General features: G+C 36.0%; 1 protein-coding gene across 1 annotated transcript in view; it reads left to right on the top strand.

Annotated features, from left to right (window-relative positions):
• The first annotated feature begins 436 nt into the window (after positions 1-436).
• The window catches only part of MYT1L (myelin transcription factor 1 like), a 625,705-nt gene continuing 606,447 nt past the window's right edge, over positions 437-19,694 (top strand). Inside the window, exon 1 of the mRNA XM_077153065.1 lies at positions 437-511. The gene's annotated coding sequence lies outside the window, so the exon portion shown is untranslated. The remainder of the gene's footprint in view (positions 512-19,694) is intronic.

Below are 19,694 nucleotides of genomic sequence, written 5' to 3'. Positions count from 1 at the left end.
TCATCTCTACCCTTAAGAAATTGGAGAAAACATAGGAAGGATTTAAGACTCTTCTGAGCCTGTCCATCACCAGTGCCTCTCAACATAAAGTCTTATGAATTAGATCACAGAGATACAGGCAAACTAGTGTACAATAAAGCCCATAACGTCCTCAGTATTACAATTTTAGTTAGCTATAGACCTTAGTTTGCATTAATTGTATTTTTCCATACAACATCTATGCCAGTTTGAAACTGTTGCGTAACCCAGAAAAGCCATGTTGAAAATTTAACCCTTGTTGAAAATTGTTGGGTGAGGGCTTTTTGATTAAGTTGTTTCCATGGAGATGTGATCCACCCAATTGTGGGTGGAACCTTCTGACTAGGTGGTTTCCATGGAGATGTGTCTCCACTCTTGAGGTGGGGTTGCTTACTGGAGCCCTTTAAGAGGGAACCATTTTGGAAAAATCTTCTGAGCCAAGAGAGACAACAGAGCCAATACAAGACCCAGATGAGTAGAGATGCCCCTGAAAGTAAATGCCCCTGGGGAGGCTGTTTGAAACCAAAAGCTAGGGACCCCAGCAGACATCAGCCATGTGCCTTCCTGGCTTACAGAGGTGTTCTGGACCCATCAGCCCTTTTTAAGTCGAGTTATCTTTTCCTGGATGCCTTAGTTTAGACATTTTATAGCCTTAGAACTGTAACCTTGTAACTTAAATTAATAAATTCCCTTTTTAAAAGCCACTCCATTTCTGATATATTGCATTCTGGCAGCTTTAGCAAACAAAATGCCATCCCATTTTCCATATGTTTTAATTGTGATATTCATTTGTTCTCCCTTATGTAAAAAATTTCTTATACTTGTACATTTAATCAACATTATTGTTAACACTAGGTTTTGCTAAACTATACAGTCCCAGTTTTCATTCTCTAGCTTTCCTTTTGGTGATATATATAACCCTAGCCTTCCTGTTTCAACCATACTCACACTCAGCCTTGCTAATTACACTTACAGTATTGAACCACCATCACACAGTATTATGCTATCAATTTCTGAACATTTGCAAATAACCTTATTGGACATTCTGAACTCTTTAAGCACCGATTGCAAATCTCTGCTCTCTTTTTATCTCTTGATAACCTATGCTCTTCAATTTAAATCTCAGAGTTTCCTCATTATAGTTAGTTCATTTTAATAAGACCAAACAGAATTTGTCGTTTTGTTTCTAGCTTATTTAGTTCAACATAATGTCCTCAAGTTTCATCCATATTATTGCATGGATCATAACCTTATTCTGTCTTACAGCTGCATAATATTCCACATATGTACGTATAACAATTTGTCCACTTGTCAGGTGATGGATATTTGAGCTGTTTCCATCCATTGGCAAGCATGAATAATGCCGCTATAAACATTGGTGTGCAAATGTGTGTTTGTGTCCTTGCTTTCAGTTCTTCTGAGTATATACCTTGCAATGGGATTGCAGGATCATATGGAAATTCTATACTTAGCTTCCTAAAGAACCGCAAAACTGCCTTCCAAAATAGCTGCACCATTCTACGTTCCCAGAAATAGTGAATAAGAATGCCTACTTCTCCACATCCTCTCCAGCATTTGTAGTTTTTTTTTCATTTTTAAACAATTTTATTTACACATCATATAATCCAGCCAAAGCGAAAGATCAATGGTTCAAGGTTAATCACATAGGCATGCCTTCATACCACAATCTATATGAAGACATTTCCATTTCTTCAGCAAAGAATCCCATATCCCCCATTTACTGACACTTGGCTTTGGCATATTACCTTTGTTACATTCAGTGGAAGCACATTAAATGTTACTGTTAACTAAAGACCCTCATTTGCATTGATTATATCTTCCCATGTACCATCCAATTTTCAACCCCTTGTAATGTTGACATTCCTCTGTCCTTCCTCATGCAAAAACATCCTTATATTTGTACATTTGCCCACCATAATTATCCTCTCTAGACATGGTTAAGTAATACTATCCTAGTCTTTATCCTCATCTTTCCTTCTGGTGTCATTCCGGGTCCCCCAGCCTACCTCCTTCAACCATAATCAAACTCAGCTTCAATCAGTGTACTTACAATATTGTACTACCATCAGATAGTAGAATGGTATCCATTTCTGAATCTTCCTAATCAGTCCTGTGGAATATCCTATACTCCTTCAGTATCTAGTGCCCAATCTCTACCCTTTTTCTATCTCCTGATAATTTGTTTTCTCAACTTGAACTCTCAAACTTCACTCATTAATGTTATTTCATATTAGTGAAACTATAGTGTATCTGTCCATTTGTTTCTAGCTAATTTTGCTCAGCATAATGTCCTCGAGGTTTATCCATGTTGTTGTATGATTCTAGACCTTATCTTGCCTTACAGCTTCATAATAGTCCATCATATGTATATACCACAGTTTGCTTAGCCACTCATCTGTTGATGGACATTTGGGCTGTTTGTTTCCAGCTCTGAACAATCATGAATAATGCTGATATAAACACCAATGTGCAAATGTCCATTTGTGTCCTTGCCTTCAGTTCCTCCAAACATATGCCTACTAATGAGATTGCTGAATCATATGGCAATTCTATACTTAGCTTTCTAAGGAATTGCCAAACTGTCTTCCAGAGAGTTTGTACCATTTTACATTCTCACCAACAGTGAATAAGTGTGCCTCTTTCTCCACATCTTCTTCAGCACTTGTAGTTTTCTGATTTTTTGATAATGGCCATTCTAGTGCATGTGAGATGATATTTCATTATGGTTTTATTTTGCATTTCCCTAATAGCCAGTGAGGTTGAGCATCTTTTCATATGTTTTTGAGCCATTTGTAATTCCTCTTCTGAAAAGTGTCTGTGTTGTCTTCCCATTTATTAATTAAGCTGTTCGTATTTTTGTTGTTAAGTTATATGATCTCTTTATATATTCTGGATAGTAAACCTTGAATTGATATGTGATTTCCAAATATTGTCTTGCATTGTGTAGGCTGCCTTTTTACTTTTCTGGAAAAGTTCTTTTATGCATAAAGTGTTTAATTTTAAAGAGATCCCATTCTACATGTATCTATTTTGTCTTTCATTGCTTGTGCTTTGGGTGTAAGGTCTAGGAAGCTACTTTTCATCACAAGATCCTTAAGATATTTCCTTACATTTTCTTCTAATAATTTTATGTTCTTAGTTCTAATGTTTAGGTTTTAATCCATTTTGAGTTGATTTCTGTAAAAGGTTTTTACATATTCTTTTGGATATGGATATCCAATTCTACGAACACCATTTATTGAAGAGGCTCTTCTCTCCCAGTTGAATTGGCTCAACTACCTTATCAAAGATCAACTGCCCATAAATGAAAGAATCTATTTCTGAACAATCAATTCAATTCCATTGGTCATAATATCTATCTTTATACCAGTAGCATGCTGTTTTGACCATTGTAGCTTTGTAATATGCTTTAAAGTCAGGTAGTGTAAGACTCCCACCTCATTCCTCTCTCTCAAGGTATTTTTAGACATTTAGGCCACCTTGTCTTCCAAATAAATGTATTGCTTTTTCTTTTTCTGCAAAGTGGGCTGTTGGGATTTTATTTGATATTGCATTGAATCTGTAAATCAATTTGGGAAGAATTGGCATCTTAATTATATTTAGTCTTCCAATTCATAAACACAGTATGTCCTTCTATTTATTTAGGTATTCTTTGAACACTTTCAGCAATTTTTTTAAGTTTTTTCTGTGTAAAGGTCTTTTGTGGCCTTGGTTAAATTTATTCCTAAATATTTTATTCTTTTGGTTGCTATTGTAAATTAAATTTTTCTTGATTTTGACTGCTAATTTTGTGTATAGAAATACTACTGATTCTTTACATGTGTCTTATACGCTGCCACTTTGTGGTACTCATTCTAGGAGATTTGCTGTAGATTTTTTGAAATTTTGACTTATAGTATCATATTATCTACAAACAGTGAAAGTTTTACTTCCTCCTTTCCAATTTGGATGCCTTTTCTTTTTCTTGTCTAATTGCCCTAGCTAGAACTTTGAGCACAATGTTGAATAACAATGGTGACAGTGGACATCCTCGTCTTGTTCCCAATCTTAGTGAAAGAACTTTTGATCTTTCCCGATTGAGTATCATTTTAGCTGTGGGATTTTCATGTACTCCCTTTATCATGTTGAGGAAGTTCCCTTCTATTCTTATCCGTTGAATGTTGAATTTTGTCAAATGCCTTTTCTGTGATAAACCAGATGATCCTGTGCTTTTTCCCCTTTGATTTCTCCTTATGGTGTATTACATTAACTGATTTTCTTATGCTGAATCAGCCTTGCATACCTGGATAAAAACTACTTGGTCATGGGTGTATAATTCTTTTACTGTACTGCTGGATTTAATTTGCAAGTATATTGTTGAGGACTTTTGCATCTATATTCATGAAAAAAATTGTTCTGTAATTTTATTTTCTTATACTATCTCTGTCTGGCTTCAGTATTAGGGTGATGTTGACTTCATAGAATGAGTTAGGTAGTTTTCCCTCCTTTTCAATTTTTTTGAGCAGTTTGAGCAAGATTGGTACTAATTTTTTCTTACATGTTTTGTAGAATTCATATGTGAGGCCATCTGGTCCTAGACTTTTCTTTTGGGGGGAGCTTCTTAATGACTGATTCCATCTCTTTACTTATAATTGATTTGTTGAGATCATCTATTTCTTTTTGAAACAATGTTGGTTGTTCATGCTTTTCGAGGAAGTTGCCCATTTCACCACATTGTCTAGTTATCGGCATATAGTTGCTCATAGTAACCTCTCATTGCCTCCTTTACTTCTGTGGGGTCAGTAATTATGTCCCTTCTCCCATTTCTGATTTTATTTATTTTCATCCTATGCTTTTTTTTTTGGTCAACCTAGGTGAGGGTCATAGATTTTATTGATTTTCTCAAAGAACCAACTTCTGGTTTTGTTGATTCTCTCTATCAGCTTCTTGCTGTCAACTTCATTTATTTCTGCTCTAATCTTTGTTTTTATTTCTTCTGTTGGTTTTGTAGTTAGTTTGCTCTTCTTTCTCTAGTTCCTCCAGGTAAACAATTAATTCTTTGATTGTTGGTCTTTCTTCTTTTTAATGTAAGCATTTAAGGCAATAAATTTCCCTCTCAGTACTTCCTTTGCTGCATCCCATAAATTTTGATATGTTATGTTTTTATTTTCATTTGCCTCAAAATATTTACTGGGGGGTGTAAGAATGTGCTGTTACACTTATATTTGTGTACTTTCCAGACTTTTTGTCTATTACTGATTTCCAATTTCATTCCATTACAATCCCAGTGTTTTATATAATTTCAATCTTCTTGAATTTATTGTGACTTGCCATGGGGCCCAGCCTATGATCTATCCTGGAAAATGATCCATAACCACTTGAGAAAAATGTGTATCCTGTTGTTGTGGGTGGTAGTGTCTGTTAAGTCTGGTTTATTTACCACACCATTCAACATCTCTGTTTCCTTACTAATTCTCTGCCTAGATGTTCTATCCATTGATGAGAGAGGTGTAAAACACTATTAGTTTAGTGGTTTCTACTTCTCCTTTCAGTGTTGTCAATGTTTGCCTCACGTATTTTAGGACACTCTGGCTCAATGCATAAATATTTATGATGTTTATGTCTTCTTGATAAATTGTCCCTTTTATTAATTCATATTGTCTTTCTATGTCTCTTTTAATTGTCTTACATTTGAAGTCTACTTTGTCTGATAGTAGTATAGCTACCCACCCCTCTTCTCTGGTTGTTGTTTGTGTGAAATACCTCTTTTCCAGTCTTTCACTTTCAACCTTTTTTTGTCCTTGGGTCTAAAGTGAGTTTCTTGTAGACAGCATATAGATGGGTCTGGGTTTTTTTAATCCAGTCCACCAGTTTGTCTTTTGAATGGAGAGTTTAATCCATTAATATGCAATGTTATTGCTATAAAGGCAGTACTTTCTTCAACCATTTTGTCTTTTGGATTTTATTTGTTGTATCACATTTTTTTTCTCTCTCTCTTTTTACCTTCCTGACAGTCTTCATTTCTACACTCTTCTCCACACCTTTTTCTCCTGTCTTTTCCTATCTGCCTGTAGTGTTCTTTTTAGTATTTCTTGTAGAGTAAGTCTCTTGTTCATAAACTCATTCAGTGTCTGGCTGTATGAAAATATTTTAAACTCTCCCTCATTTTTTCCCCTCATTTTTGAAGGACAGTTTTGCCAGTTATAGAATTCTTGGTTGGCTCTCTTTCTCCTTCAGTATCTTAAATATATCATACCACTGCCTTCTCCTCTCCATGGTTTCAGCAGAGAAATTCACACAGACTTTTTGAGCTTCCTTTGTATGTGATGGATTGCCTTCTCTTGTTACTTTCAGAATTTTCTCTTTGTCTTTGACATTTGTCAATCTAATTAATAAGTGTTGTTCTAGTTTTCTAGCTGCCAGAATGCAATATACCAGAAACAGAATGGCTTTTAAAAGGGGGATTCAATAAGTTACTAGTTCTAAGGCTGAGAAAATGTCCCAGTTAAAACAAGTCTATAGAAATGTCCAATCTAAGGCATCCAGGGAAAGATACCTTGGTTCAATAAGGCCGATGAAGTCCAGAGTTTCTCTCTCAAGTGGAAAGACACATGGCGAGCACAGTCAGAGTTTCTCTTGCATCTGGAAAGGCACGTGGTGAACACGGTCAGGGTTCCTCTCTCATCTGGAAGGGCACATGGACAACATCTGCTAGCTTCTTCTCCTGGCATCCTGTTTCATGAAGCTCCCCAGGAGGCATTTTCCTTCTTCATGTATAAAGGTCACTGGCTGGTGGACTCTGCTTCTTGTAGCTATGTTGCCCAGCTTTGCTCTCCCTGAATCCCTCATTCTCCAAAATGCTTCCTCTTTTATCGCACTTCAGAAACTAATCAAGACCCACCCAAATGGATGGAGACACACCTCCAGCTAATCCAGTCTAACAACCACTCTTGATTAAATCACATCTCCAGGGAGATGGTCTAATTACAGTTTCAAGCATTCAATGCTGAATAAGGATTAGAAGAAATAGCTGCCAGTTTGTCCAACTCAAAAAGCCTCTATTTTGTTTTTGGCTATCAGTCCCACCCTCTCTCTGCTGGGGCAAAGCATTCAGGTTCCTTTCCTGCTTGCTCCAGATTTATCTGCTCAGAATTTGTATTCAGCATCTGAATTGGTTAATTAATTCCACAATTGAAGTTTGGTTGGGTTACCTCCTTAATCCTAGTATACAGGGCTTTATTTTACCCTTAGGGAACCAATTCTGAGATAGCCTGCTATGCTGGCGGGGTGGGGCACCAGCCTCCCTTGCTTGGGATGCTAACAATCTCGTGGGATCTTGACTGTGCCATCCATTCAAGACTGGTGTGTGATGTGTATCTGGTCATTGATGTTCCCCAAACAATTATTTCCAGCACATGCAGTTTTCTGGGTTTTTTGAAAATGGCCATTCTAATAGGTGTGAGATGATATCTCATTATGGTTTTGACCTTCATTTCCCTAATAGCTAGTGAAGTTGAGTATATTTACATATGCTTTTGATCCTTTTGCATTTTCTCTTTGGAAAAGTGTGTATTCATGTCTTTTGCTCATTTTATTATTGGACTGTTTTGTCTTTTTGTGTTAAGTTGTAAGATATGTTTATATATTCTGGATATTGAACCCTTATCAGATATGTGATTTCCAAATATTGTCCCCTATTGATTTTTGATTTTTACTTTCCTGACAAAGTCCTTTGATGTACAAAAGTATTCAATTTTCAAGAGATCCATTTATCTATTTCTCATTTCATTGCCTGCACTTTGGGAGTAAGATCTAGGAAACCATTTCCTTCAAAAGGTACTTATGATCTGTCCTTAAATTTTCTTTTAAAAGATTTGTGGTTTTAGCTCTAACGTTTAAGTCTTTAATCCATTTTGAGTTAACCTTTGTATAAAGTGGGAGATAAGGGTCCTCTTGCATTCTTTTAGCTGTTCTCCAAGTGCAAGCCATTCAAGAGGCTGCTCTGTCTCTGCTTAGTGGACTCAGCCACCTTGTAAAAAAAATCTATTGTCCATAGATGAGATGGTCTATTTTGGAACACTCAATTCAATCTATTGGTCAGGATATTTACCTTTATGCCAGTACCATGCTGTTTTGACCACTGTAGCTTTGTAATGTGTTTAAAGTCAGGTAGTGTGGACCTTCCACTTTATTTTTCTTTCTCAAAATATTTTTAGCTATTTAGGGTACCCTGCCCTTCCAAGTAAAATTGATTATTGGTTGTTCTATTTCTGCAATGTAACTTGTTGGGATTTTAACTGGCATTGCATTGAATCTATAAAGCAATTTGAGTAGAATTGACATATTAACTATATTGAGTCTTCCAATCCATGAACACAGGATATCCTTCCATTTATTTAGATCTTCCTTGATTTATGTTGGTGCTGTTTTCTAGTTTTCTATGTATAGCTCTTTTGTGGCCTTGCTATTGTAAATGGATTTATTGATTTCCTCCTCAGATTGTTCATTACTAGTGTATAGAAACACTACTGATTTTTGCTTATTGATCTTGTGTCATACGACTTTTCTGTATTCATTTTTATCTCTAGTAGCTTTGCTGCAGATTTTTGGAGTTTTTTTACATAAGTAATATGAGAATGATCCATAAGCACTTGAGAAAAATGTGTATCCTGCTGTTGTAGAGTGCAGTGCTCTGTAAATGTCTGTTAAGTTTTGTTCATTTATCATATTATTCAATATCTCTGTTTCCAAACTCCAATTTGGATGCCTTTTTTTTTTCTTGCCTTATAGTTCTAGCTAAGACTTCCAGCACAATGCTGAATAACAATGGTGACAGTGGGCATCTTTGTCCTGTCTGGACTTGGACTTTTTTTTTTGGGAGATTTTTGGTGACTGATTTAATATCTTTACTTGTAACTCGTTTTTTGAAGTCATCTATTTCTTCTTGAGTCAATGTTGGTTGTTCCTACTTTCCTGGGAAGTTACCCATTTCCTCTATATTGAGTAATTTATCAGCATATAGCTGCTCAGAATATCTGCTCATTATCTCCTTTATTCCTGCAGGGTAAACAGTTAATGATTCCTTTCTCATTTATAATTTAATTTATTGGCATCCTCTCTGTTCTTTCTTTGTCAGCCTAGCTAAGGTTCCATCAATTTTGTTGTTTTTCTCAAAAGAATCAATTTCTGGTTTTGTTGATTCTCTCTATTGTTTTCATGTGCTCAATTTCATTTATTTCTTGCTCTAATCTTTGTTATTTCTTTCTTTCTGTTTGCTGTGGGGATAGTTTGCTTTTCTTTCTCTAGTTCTTCCAGGTGAACAGTTAATTTCTCAATTTTTGCTCTTCCTCTTTTTTTAATATAGGCATTTAAGGCAATGAATTTCCCTCTCAGCACAGCCTTTGCTACATCCCATAATTTATTTATTTATGTTTTTGACATGGCACACTCTGGGAATCAAACCCAAGTCTCTGCCATGGCAGGCAAGAACTCTGCCACTGAGCCACCATTGCTTCACCACCCATAAATTTTTATATGTTATATTCTCATTTTCATTTGGCTTGAGACATTTTCTGATTTCTCTTGTAATTCCTTCTTTGACCCACTGGGTATTTAAGAGTGTGTTGGTTAGCCTTCAAGTATTTGTGAAGTATCCAACCTTCCACCTGCTATTAATTTCCAACTTCATTCCATTATGATCCAAGAAAGTATTTTGTATAATTTCCATCTTTTTAATTTTTTAAGACCTGTTTTGTGACCCAACATATGGTCTATCTGGAAAATGATTCATAAGCACTTGAGAAAAATGTGTATCCTGCTGTTGTAGAGTGCAGTGCTCTGCAAATGTTGTCTTGTTCATTTATCATATTATTCAAGATCTCTGTTTCCATACTGATCCTCTGTATAGCTGTTCTATCCATTGGTTAGAAGGTTTATTGAAGTCTACAACTATTAAAAGAAGTAGAGGTGCTTACTTCTCCCTTCAGTGTTGTCAGTGTGTGCCTCACATATTTTTGGGTACTCTGGCTCAATGCATAAACATTTATTATTGTTATTTCTTCTTGATGAATTGCTCCTTTTATTAATACATAGTGTCCATCTTTGTCTTTTTAAATTGTTTTATATTTGAAGTCCTGTTTGTCTGATATCACTATAGCTACCTCAACTCTTTTCTGGTTGTTTTTTTTTTTTTTTTGCATGAAATATCTGTTTCCAGCTTTTCACTTTCAACCTGTCTTTGTCCTTGGGTCTAAAGCAAGTACCTTGTAGGTAGTATATAGATGGATCCTATTATTATCCAGTGTGCCAGTATTTATCTTGTGGTTGGGGAGTTTAGTCCATTAATATTTTATGTTATTACTGTAAAGGCTGTACTTCCTTCAACAATTTTATCCTTTGGATTTTATATGTCACATCATATTTTTCTCCCTTTTTACCTTTTTAGTTTCCCTTACTGATAATCTTTATTTCTACACTCTTCTCCAAACATCTCTCTCCTGTCTTTTCCTATCTATCTTTAACACTTCCTTTAGTTATATCTTATAGAGCAATTCCATTGTTCACAAATTCTCTCAGTGTCCATTTATCTGTAAATGTTTTAAATTCTCCTTAACTTTTGAATGACTGTTTTGCTGGATATAGAATTCTTGGTCAGTAGATTTTCTCTTTCAGGATCTTAAATATATCATACGACTACCTTCTTGCCCCATGGTTTCTGCTGAGAAATCTTCACTTAGTCTTATATAGCTTCCCTTGTATGTGGGAATCAAACCCAGGTCTCCTGCATGGAAGGCGAGTATTCTACAACTGAGCCACACATGCACCCTGATGGATTGCTTTTTGCTTGTTGCTTTCAGACTTTTCTCTTTGTATTTGATGTTTGAAATTCAGATTAAGTGTCTTGGAGCAGGTCTAAATGGATCTATTCTGTTTGGGATATGCTACAATTCTTGGATCTGTAATTTTATGTCTTTCATATGAGTTGGGAAATTTTCAGTGATTCATTCCTCCATTATTCTTTCTGCCCCTCATCCTTTCCTTTCTCCTTTTAGGACCTACATAACACATACATTTTTGTGCTTCATGCTGTCATTCAGTTCCTTGAGACCCTGCTTTACATTCTTTTCCCTATCTGTTCTTTTGTGTGTAAGATTTCTTTTGTGTGTCCTGACTCCTAGTTTACTAATCCTTTCTTCTGCCTCTTCAAATCTTCTGTTTTATGTCTCCATTCAGTTTTTCATCTCTTCAATTATGCCTTTCATTCCCATAATTTTTGCTATTGTTTTTTTGTAAGCTCTCAAGTTCTTCTTTATGGTCAATCAGTGTGTTTATATCCTTGGTCTCGTTTGCCACATTTTCCTTCAACTCATTAAGTTGATTTAGAAGATTTGTTGGAATATCTTTAATTAGTTATTTTAACTCCTGTATCTCATTTGATGTATCAGTTTGTTCCTTTTATTGGGTCATATATTCATACTTCTTAATATAACTTGTCATTTTTTGCTGGTGTCTGGACATCTGCTTTTCTTGATTAGTTTATTTGGGGGGAGAAATAACTCCCTTATACTTTGGTTTTTGGTTGGTTGGCTTTGTTCTCTGACTGATTTTTTTACTTTTGGTTCAATATATTCTAGACCTCTATCACAGCTTCTGTTTAACTGATCAGTTTTTCTGCTCTTAATTTTTTGATTCTTGCCCTGCCTATATTGAATATTTTTGCAAATGCCCTTTCTGTATGTGTGGCTGTTTCACCCCCAGGAAAAGTCTTTCTCTTCACTCTTCCTCCTCAGGGAATGATAATCTGTTGTTTTGTTTTCTATATATGTTTTTGACATATATAGCAGTAACTTCTTGTGTTACCTCTAGCAACATTTACCTGGAGATATGGTTCTGGAAAGAGGGTATCACCAGATAGCATTGACTCCAGTCAGATTTTCATGGACAAGATAGGTGTGGGACTCATGAAGAGTGTATAATCAGTACCAAGCTTCCCTAGGGATGAGACTCAGCAGAGTGCCCCTCTTTCCTGTGAAACCTCTTAATCTTTGTTTTTTTCTGTCCTGCCTAGCAGATGGCATTGTCAGCCCACTGCTCCCCACAGGCATAAAGTGTTACTGTACCTTTAATTCTCAGCAGACTCTGTTCCTGCCAAGAGCATGACTGAGACAGAAGCTGAAACTAAACACAGATTTAAGCTATTTCTGTTTTCCAACTCCTGGACTCTGAATCTCTAAATAACAGCCACTACCTGTGCTGGGCCTTTCCTCCCTCGTTTTTTTTTTTGTTTTTTTTGTTTTTTTTTTGGTGATGGAGCAGAATCACTTTTCAGCCTTCTGTTCTCTACAGTCTGAAAATGTTGCATGTTCTCTTAAGGAGCCCTCTTTCCCTCTTGTTGAGAGCATGTTTGAGGCAGAATGGTCTCCATTTTTTGTAGGTTGAAACTGCTACTGGAATCCCAGCCCTTGGGTCTAAACTCTCTGAATGAGAGCCACCATTTTTGCTGGGCTCTGCACTCCCCCCACCCTTTTATTGTGGAAGATACACCTTTTAGAGAACTATCTCTTCTACCTGATTACTTCCTCTATCTCTCAGGCATTCCTTAATTCCACCCTTGCCTAGAGCAGCCTGAAAACTGGAAAGGCTGCTTCTTTCTTTAATGGGTTACTAGAAAATAATCTTTCTCAGAGCCAGTCCTCAGCCCCCCAGGTTTGCCAAGCAAGAGCCAGAGATGATACACAGCTCTATGCCCTTTTCTTGGGGCACAAACTTTTTCAAGTATTCTGTGCTCAACCAACTCTAAAAACCCTTTTTCTTGTTGTTTTCAGCCCTGCTGCCTCTCTAATGGAAGGAGGACTGCTAAAGATCTTCTGGCTCCCAGTTTCTTTCTTGCTTGCATTGTAGATTTATCTGTGTTCAGAGCTGGTATTCAGCAATCTGAATTTATTCATCAGATCCACAACTGGAGCTTGCTTGAGCTCTCCATCCCTTGCTCTTAGTAGAGAGGGCTTCAGTTTCCCACTGGGAAGATACTCCAAGTCGGTGTGCCATATCAGTGGGGGAGGGGTTGTCCACATCATGGAAGAATTTACTTACAGTTCTGTGCTGTGATCTTGACACTTTTACTGGTTCCAGGCTCTATATGATGTGCAACTAGTCACAGAAGTCCCCCAAACAGTTATTCTAAACACTCCTTGGCTATTTACTAGTTACCTTAGAGGACAAACTAAATTCCACACCTCCCTATGCCACCATCTTGCCCCATCCTTGTTGAACAATGCATTTTCAAATCCCTTGCAAAGGAAGTAACTTCTGGACCTTTTGTAAACCCAATTTGATGGATGCATAGGATGATCCTACATGATAAATCTACTGTAATATCTTATCTCCCAAAACCTATAGGTTATTATCACTACATTGACTTTGTAGCATTATTATCACTATATTGAATTTGTGGCATTTCAACTTCATTTAATAAGGTCCATCACAAAGCCCTGATTTCTGTAAACCAACCAATTAAGTATTACTCACAGCTGCTCAAGGTGGCACATTGAACACAAGGTCCATAGTAAATGTACCCAGACCTATCAAGATGATCTAAAATTAGATGCCTCCCTCCATGGTCTAGCAGCCACAGAATCCAAACTAAATACATATTCCCTGTGTAGTTGTTGATATGAATGAGCAAATATTACAATTATTTGTTTTTTATAAACTTTTTTTCCCCAAATTTTAGCAAAGTCATTAATCCCCGTTGCCATGCAAGGATCTCCTTGAACGTCTAAGCATAATAAGAATAGTGGAGTAGGATGTGAGAATTGGCTTTCCATGGTAAATCCTTCAGGAAACGTCATTACAGGAACCTCAAGTAAGGCAGAAAAAACTTCATCAATTGGGGGAGGAGAGGTTTCCTTTTTATAAAGGAAATTTGTGGATCGCAGACTATAAGTCTTAATCTCCCCATATTATATCTCTCAACACCTATCAGATTTCCATCATTCCTAATCAGTATCCTAAATTTCACATAAGAGAGCCAATGTTACTCTTAATTTGGCAGCCCTCATAATTAAATTTTGAGCCTGAATTTTGGCAATCTCTGCCTTGCAATTAAAGGAGATAAGAGAGTTTTATAGCATGCTCATTGTATGCTACATTCCATTCCACAAATTCAAAATTTAGGACATGAACATGTAATGTGCCTATGTCTTAGCTAAAAGGGAACTGGAGAAAATGAATATTAAGAAATTTTAGCAACTATAGTGAGAAACAGTTCCTACCTACTAATTAAACTCAAATTTTGGAGAACTCTGAATAGATTAAACAAGTTCAGGGACTAAACAGTCAAAAAGAGTGAAAAAAGTTAGCTATGATGCAAATGAAAAAGTATGATATCTTTCTTCTTGTGTTTATCTCTGTTAAGTTTTTTTGCTTCCATCATTTTTCTAGACACTCTTAATTTTCAGTGCTATGCATTATAATATAAAAATTATATATTTTATTTATTGCCATTTTCTGTACGATGAAGAAAAATGCAACCCTACATGAAGTTAAGTGTTAATAAGTATCTTATTATTTTTACTGTGGTGATGGGACCCAGAGTTAACTGAAAAGTCCATTAAAAATCTTTTATTAAGCAAATGTTTTATTAAGAAAGTGTGACAGAAAACCCATATGCAGTATAATTCAGAAACTGGGAATCAGAGGTTTAAAACTAGTTTAGAAAGACTTGTTGGAAGACTCAAGTATTTGTGAACTTACCGGTCTCCTGAAGGTGAATTGAAAATTATTAGTTTTTTTTAAACTTTTAAATCATGTCCTTACAAATTATAGACTTGGAATGGGATTAATATTTTTTGTAGATTATCTAAATTTGCTAGTGTTCTAGTTTTCTAGCTGCCATAATGCGATATACCAGAAACAGAATGGCTTTTAAAAGGGGGAATTTACTAAGTTGCAAGTGTACAGTTCTAAGGCCATGAAAATGTGTAAGTTTCCAAGCTATAGTGTTGAATAGGGATTAAAAGAAATGGCTCCACAAAATGGGTCAGGATTGAAACACGGCTTTTCTAGGGCACGTAATCCTTTACGAGTTTTATAGATGTTATTATCTAACCTTAAATTTTCAATGCTTTTTTAAGTTTCAGAGTTATGGTTGATACTGTTTATGTACATATAAGATGTGCATATAAGATGACCAGTTCTGAAAAGTCTACTCAAGTGCCATTAGACTCCTACTTAGTTAAGATTTCCCTTGTATCAGTTAATATACAATAGTTAATATACAATAGGATCATTGGTCAAAGATGGGTGCAAAAAGTATATCCAATAACTTTAAGAATTTCATGACCTGACCTTTTCATAAAACTAGTTCATAGAGATTATTCAACCAAAACCATTTTGGGTCATAACTAAACTTAATACGACAACTATTCCTTATGATATGTCCCCACGAATTTCTTTCTCATTATTTATTGTTCAAGTTCACATATATGCCTTATTCCTTGTAACAACTGGCTGTTACAGCATTCTACACATGCGTTCTACAGATTAGTTGATGCTAATAAACTGTAATGAAAATGGGATTCACGTATTTATCATTGTTTGATTTATTAGTAAAATAGCCCTTATATATGTATAACTTAGAAAGTTAGTTTTATGATGGAGTGTGGGAAGGGCTAGATTAGTACCTAATTTTGCCAAGTGTATACTATGATATAATTATATCTGGATTCTCCATGTCTGAAGTAATAAAGCGTTAACCATTTAACTCCCATTAAGAGTCATTGATGCTGTTTTCTCCTGTCCTAAGTTAATTTAGGACTTACTCTCATATCACATCACTCCAACATTGATGCAGACATACTCTAAAGAAAAATGAAAAAATTATTTTAGGACAGGTCATGAGTTTCTGCACTAACTCTCATAAATAACCATCATTCTTTATAATGAGGCCCAATTCCTAAATCCCTCATCTTGGTGTGAGACGTGATGTAGAATAGCATGGCATCTGAAGAAATATAGGGTCCTCCATGTATATGCACCATATTAAAACCAGAATCTCTGCAGAAAAATGCAGAGATCTGAAAGAAAAAGGACTTTCCTTCTAACATCATAAGAGATTGATCCATTGTTAGATGAAATGATCAGATCACGTATGCTATAACTGGAAATATACTATAGTGTATAACCTATGCATTTTATAATGCATGACACAAAAATACCTGAGATTTATTTTCTTTGTGTTAAATCAGAGGACATACCCATTAGAAGTAGCTGCATATTCCAACTTCAAATGCATGTATACATACTTATATACATATATGCATGAATACATAAAATTAAAGGAGACAAATGATGAATTTCTTAATACAAAAAGCCTTTAATCTATAGTTCAAACTTCCAAGAGCAGGATAAAGTACATTAAAAATAATTTAAGGAAGAGTTTGATAGATGTTTGCAGACAAAATCTTTTGTTGTGTGATGTAATCACAAACCCCAAAGATATTTTTAATCTAAAAGATCTTTCAAGTTTTCCCCCAGTCTTTAAATGTCCTGAAGGGTTTTATTACATCATATTAAAGGCACTTGATTTCACTTTTTAAGAAATCATAATTTATTAAGTACACCTAAGAAGTAACTGCACAATGCAGACTGAAATACTGCTCTGTTGTGCTCTCTGGCTTCATGATTCATTCATTTTTACCCCTTCTCTTAAGTCATTTGAGTGCTGGTATCTCAAGCTCTAAAATTCATGCATAAAATGGGTGGAAAGAATACAAATGTTTCACTGGAGCCAGACTTGGGCCAGGGCAGTTGCTGTCAATAAGATGAGGTTGAATGAAATGCATTGACAGTGTGGTGAGGGAAGAGGCAGTCTTCATTGCTGCAGAGCCCAGGAATACCCTACCTTAAGGGAAAAGCATTAGTTTTTATGCTCACCAACACAGTGGCCTGTCATTTCACTGAAATATACCTACAGCATCAGGTAACCATTTGCTGTTGAAGCAACCTTATGCCTGTGTGTATGTGTGTGTGCAAATGTGCAGCTACCCAAATATCTAATATACAGAGCATTTTCATAGACACGCACATGTGTAAGAAATATACTTACATATATAAATAAATCTGTGATATGTAATATTGTGACTTGGTATCATTTAGAGACTTTTGTTCTTTTTTGCTGTAAAATGAGGGATTTGGAGGTAAATTTTAAATAAAAAGAAAACAAAATCCATTGATAACATAACTAAGGTAAGCACAGAAATTCATAGGGAATAATTATTATATATGTGTGTATCAAATATCATTTTCCTTTGTATGTTATTGTTATAGTCCATTTGGAAGTATTTTGATGTAATACTAAATTATGTATTTATATCATTAAATATTGCACAGGAGATCACTTTTTTACCTAAATACTTAAATTTTCATGCAAATTTTATTTTGCTTACTTTTTCAGAAGAATGCTTTATCCTTTATAAAATGGAAAAAAAAATCCCATTGTAATACAGTTACAGTTCTATGATCTTTTCGGAGTCATCCTTCACTCCATAGTGACCACACAACCTGAAGAACCGTCCTTAACAGCGTGGCTGATTGTCTGGGAAGCTCAGGATCAGTCTCTTAGAGACAGGAAAATACATGCTCCCATTTTTTTTTCTACCAACTGTAAATGATTCCTTATTCTTTGCTCCACAGAACATCCGATGTGGTGCCCAATCAGCTGAAAAAATCTGCACAGACGTCATTAGTTCTGTGTGAGTGTGTGTGTGTGTGTGTGTGTGAGAGAGAGAGAGAGAGAGTGAGAGGGGACTGCAGCTGCTTTGCCGCGTGCCGAGTGGAGTCTCCATTAGGGCAGCTCTATTGATTTCTGATTCACACTGCAGCAACAGGGCTGGAGTGCAGGGGGAAAAATCACATCTCAGAAATAGGAATTACTAAAGGCAAATATAGAGATAGATATATAGATATTCTTCTCATAAAAATAAAATCATGCATCTGTTACCAAAATGAACCCAAAAGGGGGAATCTAGACAACAAAATTGACAGTTTACTTATAATCTACAGTACAATGTATAGGAAGAGTATAGTATAAGCAATTAAGAAATACTCATGTTTCTAATATCTAAGCCATTTTTCATGAGAGTTGGGGGTCGAATTTCCAGAATGCCTTCCAAAAAGATCCCTGAAAATTTTCACATAGATATTTAAACCACAGTGTATTTGAGGGTGGTCTTAAACTATACCTGGTCATTTGGAAAAACTTTCAAGATTTATTTTTAATAAATATTGTCAGATTATTGCATCAGTTAGTCAGCTTTCATTTTTCTATTTTTAATATCTTGTGTTGCATAATATCTAGGCTACAGTAGCAGGCTGGTTGCAAATGCTTGTAACAAAAATAGGCTTTTTCATAGGCTGCATTTCAGCATGTCCAACTGTGAGTATGTGAAGCAGAGAGAGTTCTCTTGAGGTCTGTTGCCTAGGATTTGGTTAGAAATTATTGTATCTGGGGTGTAAAAATGTTGCCTTGGTCTTTTAGGCAGCTTGAGTTTATAACTGGCCCCTCTACTCCAAGACTAATCACTGCGCATCCCCACCCGAACCCTACTCCCAAAAGAAAGACTGAAGTAGTTCAGTTTTACCATAATAGCGTTGTTAGATGGACGGTCTATGTGTGAGCAGCAGAAAATCAGAAGAATCAGATAATTCACTCCCATCTCCCCCATCTCACATATACACATACATGAACACACATACATATGCCAGCCCCAGGAGGTTAAGGGGAAAGAGGGTGATACCTTTTTAAAAAACGAAAAGCAGTAAGCCATTATTAGCAAGAGCTATATTGAGCATGCTTGCCAGACAGGCTGCAAAGCTCAGCTCCAGTTCCGCCCAGACATGTGCCTTGCCATTTTCATTTTAATCAGTCTGCTCAGGATGGCTGCTGATTCATTTTGCAGGATGTCCCCCTGGGAACCAAGGTGGAAGCCTGAGGCGAGCTGCTATTGCATCAATGCAGCACACCACATCAGAGAGAGAGAGTGAGGGAGAAAGAGGGGAAGGAAGAAGAAAAGACTTCAGCCAGCACACCATATTTCAAATTTCAGTATGTCTATTTAAAAGAGCCTTCATGAGCCCAAGTCCATTACATCAAATATAATGCAAGGAAAAGAAAAAATAAAATAAAAATGTCACCTTGTCATTTAATTATCCATTCCTTCCCCCCTTCCCTTCCACCCCCAATTCCACAGAGTGGCTTGAAATTCTAGTATTCTGCGTGAACACTGTAAAACACAATGTATATATTTTTTATTTACCTGATAACTAGCTGGGGCGGTATACCTGATTTAGCTGGAGACTTTGATTTGTAGGATTGACAACCTTATTATGCAGTGAGCTTATTATTGATATTATTCTGCTCTCGGTTGCCATGGCCACCTTGTGAGAGACATTCAATTTTCTCTCTTCCATCATCATTATCTATGAGGCCATCTGTTGTGGAAAATGAATTCAGCCTCATTTGCATGACTGATAAGCAATTTTTTTTTTATCTATTTAACAGAAGGTCATATGCCGGGGATTTGGAGCTCGTGAAAAAAATGTGGAAAAAAAAGCATATCGAGAGGATGAGTGGGAGTGCGTGCATTAGGCGATGTATGTGGAAGTAAAACAGATCC

Source organism: Tamandua tetradactyla, chromosome 3 (genome assembly GCF_023851605.1).
Source record: "Tamandua tetradactyla isolate mTamTet1 chromosome 3, mTamTet1.pri, whole genome shotgun sequence".
NCBI lineage: Eukaryota > Metazoa > Chordata > Mammalia > Pilosa > Myrmecophagidae > Tamandua > Tamandua tetradactyla.
Note: the sequence above shows the minus strand (reverse complement) of the source record. Positions and strands in the feature narration are given on the sequence as shown.